The sequence below is a fragment of the Rhopalosiphum padi genome, unplaced genomic scaffold (assembly GCF_020882245.1).
Source record: "Rhopalosiphum padi isolate XX-2018 unplaced genomic scaffold, ASM2088224v1 scaffold1, whole genome shotgun sequence".
Taxonomy (NCBI): Eukaryota; Metazoa; Arthropoda; class Insecta; order Hemiptera; family Aphididae; genus Rhopalosiphum; species Rhopalosiphum padi.
Genome location: NW_026869996.1, coordinates 552,929 through 560,428, shown reverse-complemented (window position 1 = coordinate 560,428; position 7,500 = coordinate 552,929). Strand labels below are relative to the sequence as shown.

The window sequence follows — 7,500 nt, the reverse complement described above, 5'->3', positions numbered from 1 at the left end:
ACCGTAAACGGTTCACTTTCATTGCGCCAAACGTGGTTTTTCATAAGATCACCGTTGACTCGCGCACACGTTAGACTCCTTGGTCCGTGTTGTCAAGACGGGTCGGAAAGTAGCCCGAAACTCGTCGCCGACCGACGGGACCCCGCCTGCGACGGGGCCGGCGTCGACGGTTCTTGCCGTCGGGCGAGCCGACCAGGAGCACCGGGGTTCGGCGCGAACGGTCACGCCGAGACGCGACCGCCGCGACGAACCGCCACCCGGGCCCTTCGGCCGGCGCCCAACGAGTCGCGACGTCCGCTAACCGAGCGAAAGATCCGGCCGGCGGTTAGACCGACCGTGAATTCGCCCGGCGGGGACTCGCGGGCTCTGTCCGTTTACACCCGAACGGTTTCACGTTCTTATGAACTCTCTCTTCAAAGTTCTTTTCAACCTTTCCCTCACGGTACTTGTCCACTATCGGTCTCGTGGCCGTATTTAGCCTTAGATGGAGTTTACCACCCGCTTCGGGCTGCACTCTCAAGCAACCCGACTCGAAGGCGCGGTCCGATCCCGGAACGCTGTGACGGCCTCTACTGGCCTGGCACCATCTGCGGGCCATGGCCCCGTTCAAGGGAGACTTGGACCGTCACGTGCGCCCCGGCAACGAGGCCGGCCCGTACGCACAACTCCCATACGTGCCGCGACACAAAAGTGCGCGGCGGGATTCGGCGATGGGCTTTTCCCTGTTCGCTCGCCGCTACTGGGGGAATCACGGTTGTTTTCTTTTCCTCCGCTTATTAATATGCTTAAATCCGGCGGGTAGTCCCGCCTGATCTGAGGTCGGAACGTATCGGTGTGTTTGTGTTTTTTTTTCTTAACACGGCAGCCTGCGGTCCGCGCTCCGTCCGTACGGCGACCGTCCGCGTCCGCTTCTCGGAAGCCGGAGAGGTGTCTCTAGGACTCTCAGCCGACCCGGCCGCGCTCTCGCGCGGCGGGCGGACGGGGACGTGCCGTTTTACGGCGCGAGAACCCGTGACTGTTTGCCGTCACAACTTGGGCGGACGACCGGAGGCGGGCGCCGTCGCCGTCGCCGCGAGGCAGACGGCGGGGCGTCGTTCCCCGGTCGAACCGCCAATCTCGCGCAGCCGGAGCGGCCGACGGTCTCCCGTCGGACGCCTGCCGGCGGCGCATCGGTCTGGCCGAGTATCCGGTATACGACCCTCAGACAGGCGTGGCCCGGGACCCGCGGGTCACCGAGGCCGCAATGTGCGTTCGACTGGTCGATGTTCGTATAACCTGCGGATTACACGACGACGCGCAGATAGCTGCGGTCTTCATCGATCCACGAGCCAAGTGATCCGCCGTTCGGGGTCGGGTGTTTTTTTTGTTTGTCGACGAAATTTCTGCGCCACGCGTGCGCGCGGCGCAAGGTCTTTCGACGGTAACCATCTTTCGGTCGACGCTTGGTCGGGGGTCGCGGCGCGCGGGCGGTCGGCGAGCTAGTCGCGAGCGCACGCGGCCACGGGGTCGGATTAGGCGCGCGCGAGACCGGCGTGGGACGCCGGTGCCGCGGGCCCGTCTCTAATGATCCTTCCGCAGGTTCACCTACGGAAACCTTGTTACGACTTTTACTTCCTCTAAACGGCCGAGTTCGGTCATCTTCCCGGTCGCGCGACGACCCAGCCCCCGAGGGGGCCGAATAACGCGCGTCCAGTCCGAAGACCTCACTGCGGTCGTTCAATCGGTAGTAGCGACGGGCGGTGTGTACAAAGGGCAGGGACGTAATCAACGCGAGCTGATGACTCGCGCTTACTGGGAATTCCTCGTTCACGTGGAAAAATTGCAAGCCACGATCCCTAAGCACGAAGAGGTTCAGCGGGTTACCCGGAAGCCTGTCGGCCCAGGAATGTTAACACACGCTGATTCCTTCAGTGTAGCGCGCGTGCGGCCCAGAACATCTAAGGGCATCACAGACCTGTTATCGCTCAGTCTCGTGCGGCTATTTTCGTCCGCCGCCTGTCCCTCTAAGAAGAGTTTAAGCTCCTGGGAGCCGGCGGTAGCCCTAGTAACGTATCGTGATCCGCCGGCGACGGCCGCGAACACGGCGCGCTTCACCGCGGAGCCCGACGCACGACTGACGCGCGCCGACCAGAGGTTGCCCCCCGGCCGACACACGCCCGCCGCACGCAGGGACGCGGATGGCGCGGCCGCGCCCGACGACCGCCGTGGACGACGGGCGAACGCGTTCGGGGATACCGGCCGAGCCGACGGAGACGCGAACACGGACGGCCGAAACCGCCCGCGCCGCGCCCACCGCCGACCCGGGTTTACCCGCCTAGTTAGCAGGACAGAGTCTCGTTCGTTATCGAATTAACCAGACAGATCGCTCCACCAACTAAGAACGGCATGCACCACCACCCACCGAATCAAGAAAGAGCTCTCAATCTGTCAATCTTTCCGGTGTCCGGGCCTGGTGAGGTTTCCCGTGTTGAGTCAAATTAAGCCGCAGGCTCCACTCCTGGTGGTGCCCTTCCGTCAATTCCTTTAAGTTTCAACTTTGCAATCATACTTCCCCCGGAACCGAAAAGCTTCGGTTTCCCGGAAGCTGCCCGCCGGGTCGTTAATGAAACGCCGGCGGATCGCTAGCTGGCATCGTTTACAGTTAGAACTAGGGCGGTATCTGATCGCCTTCGAACCTCTAACTTTCGTTCTTGATCATACGAGAACGTACTTGGCAAATGCTTTCGCGTCAGTTCGTCTCGAGACGATCCAAGAATTTCACCTCTAACGTCTCGGTACGAATGCCCCCGCCCGTCTCTGTTGATCATTACCTCCGGTCCCGAAAACCGGCCCGGCGGGACGCGCGGGCGACTGGCGCCCGCGGCCCGGCGGCCCGCGCACGGAAACGCCCCGGAGGGCGATTTCGCGCGCCCGCGAAGGGCGGAGATGCGCGGGACCGAGGTCTTGTTCCATTATTCCATGCGACCAGTATTCAGGGCCTTTTGACGAGACGGCCGTGAAGCCGCCCCGCCAGATTTGAGCCTGCTTTGAGCACTCTAATTTGTTCAAAGTAAACGTGTCGGCCCGCCGACGGCACTCGGTGAAGAGCACCGCGCAGCAAGATTGGAGTAGGCGGCCGCCGTCGTCGAACCCCGACGGCCAAGCGACGCGTGGCCGCGTGGCGCGCCGGAAGCACGAGACACGTGTCCGCCTGCCGACAATACGTCCGGCCGACGTGCCGGTAACTAACACCCCGAGACGGCTGACGAGCGCGACGACGGCCGCGCCGACGGGACACGTGGTCCCGCGACACGACCGGCCGCGACACGCCGGACCGCCAGGGTGGTCCGGCACCGCCCAGACACAGATCCGACTACGAGCTTTTTAACCGCAACAACTTTAATATACGCTATTGGAGCTGGAATTACCGCGGCTGCTGGCACCAGACTTGCCCTCCAATTGATCCTCGTTTAAAGGTTTTAAAGTGTTCTCATTCCGATTACGGGCCTCGGATGAGTCCCGTATCGTTATTTTTCGTCACTACCTCCCCGTTCCGGGAGTGGGTAATTTGCGCGCCTGCTGCCTTCCTTGGATGTGGTAGCCGTTTCTCAGGCTCCCTCTCCGGAATCGAACCCTGATTCCCCGTTACCCGTTACCACCACGGTAGGCATGGAACCTACCGTCGACAGTTGATAAGGCAGACATTTGAAAGATGCGTCGCCGGTACGGAGACCGTGCGATCAGCTCGAAGTTATTCAGAGTCACCAGGTCTTTGCGCGGGCCGCGATCGGGACGCGCACGAAGCGCGCCGCGACGGGCCGGTTTTTGATCTAATAAAAGCGTTCCTCCCGCACGCGACACCCGAGGGCGCCGCGACGGTCGGAACTCTGTCGGCATGTATTAGCTCTAGAATTACCACAGTTATCCAAGTAACTTGGGTACGATCTAAGGAACCACAACTGATTTAATGAGCCTTTCGCGGTTTCACCTTAATGCGGCTTGCACTGAGACATGCATGGCTTAATCTTTGAGACAAGCATATGACTACTGGCAGGATCAACCAGGGATCTCGGTTTTACAACAACTGCGCCCCGTGTGACGCGCGCGCTGACGCACGACGCGACACCGGGACGCGTGGCTTCCGAGCGCCGGTCCGCCCGGGGGCGGGCCGACGCCGAGGGGCGGTCGCACGACAGCGAGACCGCTGGGGTCCCGGCGTGCGACCGACCGCGGTTCGTGTGAGAATACGAGGGCCCGACGGGAGCGCTGTGGACACGCGCGGGCACCCGACCCGACCGCAATCGCCGCGGCCGTGATGGCGTTGGCTAGAGCGGCCGACTTGTGGCGGGCGCCACACGCGATACGCACCCGTCGCAACGTAACTCGCGTTGACGAGAGTTGAGGGAGACCGGCGGACCGCCGTCCTGTGCGGACGGCACCCGCCGGAATCGCCTCTCTCGCCCGTTTTGTAAAGGTCCCCCAGCCGAGATCGTGGGGGAAGCCGGGACGCGACGCGAAGTCCGTCGTCCCGGGGCTTCGCCCCGGCGACCGCCGGGCACGGCGACGATGGCCGGCCGCGGCGGGAATGTTCTGGCGTCGAGAGTTCGTATCTTGCGAAACGGTAACGGGAGTCGTCATCGGTTGAGCGATGTGTGTCGCGCTGCCGACCCACCGGTAGGAGGGCCCGCAGCGCCAGTCGAGGTTTGCCACTCGGCGTGCGAGATGGGTCGGTCGCCGAAACGTGGACGGATACCAACTCGGCGCCGATGCCGGGCACGCCCTCGCCAAGAACTGGCGGGGCGAGAACGGCACGGCTGAGTTGGACGCGTCGGCTTCGGCGTCGCCCGTGGCTTTGCTGTCGTGTACCGTGATCGGTGATCCGACGGCCGGCTGATCGCCGACCGACCGACCGGCCGCTCACAAATATACAAAAACTCGGGTCCAACCGTCCGCCATGCAAAACCGCACGTGCGTAGCGGTCATCGCGCCGACACGCGGTCCACGCGTCCATGACGGTGCGTAGCGGTGTTCCGGGTACTCGTGTCGACGCGCGTAGCGGCGTGCCGAGGTCGGACCGTGAACTGAAAAAATGTCGAAAACCTACGACCGATATCACTTTCGGATAGGTTTAGACGATTCCGACGAGAATACCTCTGAGGTTCGTCGACGTAAAAACAACCGGTAACGAGTTATTCCGCTGCAACGAAAAGAAGTTAAAAATTCGATTTCGACGTCGGCCGAACTCGAAACGCCCGGGATGCCGGTACGTGACCTACCCCGACACCGCGGACTACCGCGTTACTCGATCCTAGAAAATTTTTTTTTTCCAAATCTAAACCCGTCGCGACGGCCGTACCCGCCGCGGCACCGGTACGGACGACGACCGCCGTGCCCGGACCGCGAGGTCGGACTCGGGGAAAAAAAAAAATTTTCAATCTCGACGCGTCCGCCGTGACCGACGCGTACGACGCGTACCCGGACCGTAGGTCAGCGTCCGGAGAGCCGCGGGAAAAAAAAAATTTCGACACGGCAGAGGTGCCGCGCTCCGCCGGCGACGCGATACGGGCACAGGGCAAGCGCCACGGTCGGTCCGCGGTCTCCGGGTGACTTACGGGGAAAATGAAATTTCACCGCCTACGCCCCCGTGCGCCGAGGGTTACCGGGGACCGGACGACCGCTCCGCCGGGGCCGCGGTCGGGGTCCCGGGGAAAAAAAAAAAAATTTTTAAACTCGACGCGACCGCCGCGACCGACGCGTACGACGCGTGCCTACACCGACGTGGGCGCCCGGATCGCCGGAGGAGGAAAAAAATTTTCGACCCGGCCGAGGGGCAGCGCTCCGCGGGCGACCGCCGGGGTACCGGGCGACCCGCGGAGAAAATCAGATTTCGCCGTCAGCGTGCCGTGCCCGACGGGGAACCGGCGAACCGACGACCGCACCGCCGGGTCGGAGAAAAAAAAAAAAAAATTATTTTTCAATCCCGAGTCCGCGCGGTCGACCGACGCGAACGACGCGTGCCGCGACCCACGGCGGGCGTCCGGAGCGCAGGTGGAGAAAAAAAAATTTTTCGGCCCGTCCGGGCGACGACGGCACGGCGCTCGCCGGTCGCGGTTCCCGCGGGAAACTTCGCCGGGGACGACGTCTCACGGTCCCCGCGGCTGACCCGGCGCCGGCGAACCCAACACCCGGCGGACCTTAGCGGTCCTAAGAGCGCGCCCCGTAGACGTGGTGCGTAGCGGTACGCACCAAATACTCACGCCGTGCGTAGTGGTGCCGCAACTCCCTCACTGTCCTTATCCTTTTCCCGGGCACGGGCGACCCCGAGTACCGGGACCCCTCGGGAGCCGGCCGACGCGTACGGTCCGCGGTCCCCGGGCCCGCTACCCGGCGGGATCCGATTCCGCCGCCTACGCCCCCGTGCGCCGAGGGTTACCGGGGACCGGACGACCGCTCCGCCGGGGCCGCGGTCGGGGTCCCGGGGAAAAAAAAAAAAAATTTTTAAACTCGACGCGACCGCCGCGACCGGACGCGTACGACGCGTGCCTACACCGACCGTGGGCGCCCGGATCGCCGGAGGAGGAAAAAAATTTTCGACCCGGCCGAGGGGCAGCGCTCCGCGGGCGACCGCCGGAGGGTACCGGGCGACCCGCGGAGAAAATCAGATTTCGCCGTCAGCGTGCCGTGCCCGACGGGGAACCGGCGAACCGACGACCGCACCGCCGGGTCGGAGAAAAAAAAAAAAAATTATTTTTTCATCCCGAGTCCGCGCGGTCGACCGACGCGAACGACGCGTGCCGCGACCCACGGCGGGCGTCCGGAGCGCAGGTGGAGAAAAAAAATTTTTCGGCCCGTCCGGGCGACGACGGCACGGCGCTCGCCGGTCGCGGTTCCCGCGGGAAACTTTCGCCGGGGACGACGTCTCACGGTCCCCGCGGCTGACCCGGCGCCGGCGAACCCAACACCCGGCGGACCTTAGCGGTCCTAAGAGCGCGCCCCGTAGACGTGGTGCGTAGCGGTACGCACCAAATACTCACGCCGTGCGTAGTGGTGCCGCAACTCCCTCACTGTCCTTATCCTTTTCCCGGGCACGGGCGACCCCGAGTACCGGGACCCCTCGGGAGCCGGCCGACGCGTACGGTCCGCGGTCCCCGGGCCCGCTACCCGGCGGGATCCGATTCCGCCGCCTACGCCCCCGTGCGCCGAGGGTTACCGGGGACCGGACGACCGCTCCGCCGGGGCCGCGGTCGGGGTCCCGCGGGAAAAAAAAAATAATTTTTAAACTCGACGCGACCGCCGCGACCGACGCGTACGACGCGTGCCTACACCGACCGTGGGCGCCCGGATCGCCGGAGGAGGAAAAAAATTTTCGACCCGGCCGAGGGGCAGCGCTCCGCGGGCGACCGCCGGGGTACCGGGCGACCCGCGGAGAAAATCAGATTTCGCCGTCAGCGTGCCGTGCCCGACGGGGAACCGGCGAACCGACGACCGCACCGCCGGGTCGGAGAAAAAAAAAAAAAATTA

The 7,500-nt window shown here is 63.9% G+C and overlaps 2 non-coding genes across 2 annotated transcripts in view; both read right to left on the bottom strand.

Moving 5' to 3' along the window:
- The window catches only part of LOC132931472 (large subunit ribosomal RNA), a 4,197-nt gene extending 3,375 nt beyond the window's left edge, over positions 1 to 822 (bottom strand). Inside the window, exon 1 of the ribosomal RNA XR_009662649.1 lies at positions 1 to 822. This exon is cut by the window's left edge and continues 3,375 nt beyond it. This is a non-coding gene — a ribosomal RNA (large subunit ribosomal RNA).
- A 372-nt stretch (positions 823 to 1,194) lies between these two features.
- On the bottom strand, positions 1,195 to 1,352 carry LOC132931500 (5.8S ribosomal RNA). Its single transcript, XR_009662674.1, has one exon. It is a non-coding gene; the product is annotated as a 5.8S ribosomal RNA (ribosomal RNA).
- Between the last annotated feature and the right edge of the window lie 6,148 nt (positions 1,353 to 7,500).